Raw genomic sequence first — 3,571 nt, 5'->3', positions numbered from 1 at the left:
GGGGTGGACTTGTCAATTGCTTGAAGGCTTGGAAGAATTGAGCTTTAAATTTGAAAGATGCGGGGGAACATTCAAGCGTGTGAAAATTATTAATCGGCGAGTTCACGAGCTTTGGAGGATTTAGAGAGGTCAAATTGGGCTTTAAATGAAGAAAAACTTGAAGAAAATGGGCTAGGAGGTGATTGGATTCGATCTGGGCTAGTGGGATATGCTTTAGAGGCCCAAAATCTCAAAGGAGCCCATGTCAGGTACCACCTGCGCAACCCACCCGCGCAGCAGCACGCGGGTCGCGCAAGGCCCTGCAGGGGCAATTTCGGAAATCCTTCTTTTGAGCTATTTGAGGAAGGTTGGTGCCCATCTTTTGCATACACTTGCACATCCGATTTTTTAAGATTCTCTCTGGAATTTTGGAGACTTTTGAAGGCCAAGAACCCTTGAAGAACATCATATTTTTACCTCTTGATTCTTGCTTAATGTTTGGTACAAATTTCTCTAACTTTGTTTCTTTGTATGTGTTTAGCCATGCTTGGCTAAACTAATCTTGGTTGACTTTTGTTTAATCCTTTGAACTTTTGTTGAATGTTGAAGAATCCATGAACATGTTCTTGAATCTTTATGGAAATGTTTTGTGTTTTAACATCTTATCATTACTTGTATGTTTTAGTTCATGAGTTTAAATGTGTTTGTGGTGATTAGTTGGCTAATTTCTTGATTAAGTAAAGGATCCTCAAATTAGCAAGCAACAAATGATTTTTGTGTAGTTTTTACTTCACACAATCATAAAAACATTTCCTCCAACATGGTGGTGAAAGCATTTGACCCCTCTTGGATTTGGTGACTTTTTGGTTCTTAATGCTAGTTGATTTTCACTAATTACATGCTATTTGGAATTAGTGACTTTGACTAAGGAAATTGTTATGAGTTTCTCTAGCCATTTCAACAATTAAGAAAAGTCTAGGTAATCTCAAGCTCCTTGGATTACTATAGCCAAATTGAGGATTTAAAACAAGTATTGCACCATTGAATTCTAATGATATGTTCATCAAAAGTCAAAGTGAGAAAACTTTAAGTCAACCATCTTTCCCTTATTGATTTTACATCAAATTCTTATTTTTGTTGCAATTGTCTATTTAAATCATAGTTAATTCTAGTTAGCTTCAAGTATTTCAAAACACCAAAACCCCCCATTTTATTTTTATTGTTATTTTACAAGTATTTTTACAAAGAGATTTTTCATAGAGTTAGAAATTGAACCAATCTCCGTGGATTCGATCCCTTTACCACTATACACTATTTTAGTGTGTAACATTTAGGGTTATTATTTGTGTTGGCCTCGACAACCACCAAATTTTTGGCGCCGTTGCCGGGGATTGGTTTATTTTTAATCAATTTGTTTCTCTATGCCCAGATCTCAGCGTACAGGTGACTTGATTTACAATCCAGAAATCGAAAAAGAAGCAAGGCGTTTGGCAAAGGAAAAGCGAATTGAACGTGGTCAAGCTTCTAATCCTCACGGGGATCCGGAGGTCGAAAACGCTTCACTAAGCGACATAGAGCCCGATTCTAGTCCCGACCTTCGCCAAGAAATTCCCGAAACACCACCCCTACAACAAAATCCACCCATTATTGAACCAATTGAAATGGCGGACGGAGGAGAAGTTCCCGAAAGAACTTTGAGGCAAATGATGGAGACCGATGTTACACAAACTCCAACCGGTATCAATTACCCGGTTTTGGAAGGAGGCTCAGAGTTGAAGTCAAGTTTAGTCCATCACCTACCGACTTTCCATGGATTGGAGAATGAAGACCCTCATAAGCATTTGAAGATGTTCCACATTATTTGCACTAGCATGAAGCCACAAGGGTCAACCGATGACCAAATCAAGCTAAGGGCATTCCCCTTTTCATTGGCCGATAGAGCAAAAGATTGGTTATTCTATCTTCCACCGGGGTCGATCAACTCATGGACCGACATGGCAAGAGCTTTCCTTGACAAGTTTTATCCCGCCTCAAGAGTTTCAAGTCTTCGAAATGAAATTTGTGGAATCCGCCAAGGTCAAAATGAGACTTTCCATGATTATTGGGAAAGGTTCAACAACTTGTGCTATAGTTGCCCACAACACCAAATTCCGGAACAACTCCTCATTCAACACTTCTATGAGGGATTGTTGCCAATGGAGACAAAACTAGTTGATGCCTCAAGTGGTGGAGATGTCTTTAGTAAAACCCCACAACAAACAAGACAACTTTTCAACACCATAGCCGCAAATTCACAACATTTTGTCCCTCGCCAAGACATGAAGAGAGACACACAACACAAAGTTAATGAAGTGGGAACATCGAATCTTGAGTCTCAAATAAAAGATCTAACATCCGTCGTCCAAAAGCTAGCCATGGGACAAACTCCACAAGTGATGGTTTGTGGAATATGTGCAACCATGGGACACCCTACGGATATGTGTCCCATCCTTCAAGAAGATGCGGAGCATGTGAATGCCACGGGAGAATTCCAAAACTACCACAACAAACCATCCGGTTACCAAAATGCTTATAATTCAAGTTGGAAACCAAATCCCAACGGAAGCTACAACCCAAGACCATTGCCTCACAATGCATTGGTTAGACCGTCTTATCCACCACCACAACCTCAATACCAACATCAACAACCACACTATCAATCCAAACCGCACCCTCCACATCATCATCAACAATCTCCTCAATCTCAACCAAGTAGCTCCGGAATGTCTCTTGAAGACATTGTCAAATCTCTAGCCACTGGTACCCAACAATTCCAAAAAGAGACAAGGACTAGTATCTCCAACCTTGAAGCACAAATGGGAGATATAGTTACATCTATAAGCAAGTTGGAATCTCGTGGTAAACTCCCTTCTCAAACCGAAAAGAACCCAAATGTCAATGTGGTGACCTTGAGAAGTGGCAAGCAAGCCGGAGAAAGTAGTTCAAAGAAGAAGCCAAGGGAAGAAGAGGAAGAAGTAGAGATCATTCCCATTGAAGAACCTACAGTCAAGAACGATGCACAAGCCGGAGTTCCAAAGAAGTCCATTCCTCTAGTAACACCAATAGCCACTCAACCACCGTGCCCCTCTCGACTTGCAACTTCAAAGAAGAATATGGAGGAGAAAGAGATTTTGGACACCTTCCGAAAGGTGGAAGTAAACATCCCTCTACTTGATGCAATCAAGCAAATCCCGAGATATGCAAAGTTCTTGAAAGAACTTTGTACCAACAAGAGGAAGTTGAAGGGAAATGAGAAAAATTTGATGAACGAAAACGCATCCGCGGTTCTACAAAGGAAACTTCCACCCAAATGCAAAGATCCCGGAATGTTCACGGTTCCTTGCAAGATTGGAGATGTCACTTTTAGTAGTGCTATGCTTGATCTTGGTGCTTCTATCAATGTCATGCCTTATTCAGTGTATGAATCATTAAATGCCCCAATTAGTCTTCCCGGCGTCATAATCTCTCTTGCGGTGTCATAATCTCTCTTGCAGATAAATGTCGGACCCTTAAGTCTTCCCTTAAGTGAAACCGGTGTCATAATCATTAAATG

This window comes from Lactuca saligna, chromosome 3, assembly GCF_052625555.1.
Source record: "Lactuca saligna cultivar CGN05327 chromosome 3, ASM5262555v1, whole genome shotgun sequence".
NCBI lineage: Eukaryota > Viridiplantae > Streptophyta > Magnoliopsida > Asterales > Asteraceae > Lactuca > Lactuca saligna.
Note: the sequence above shows the minus strand (reverse complement) of the source record.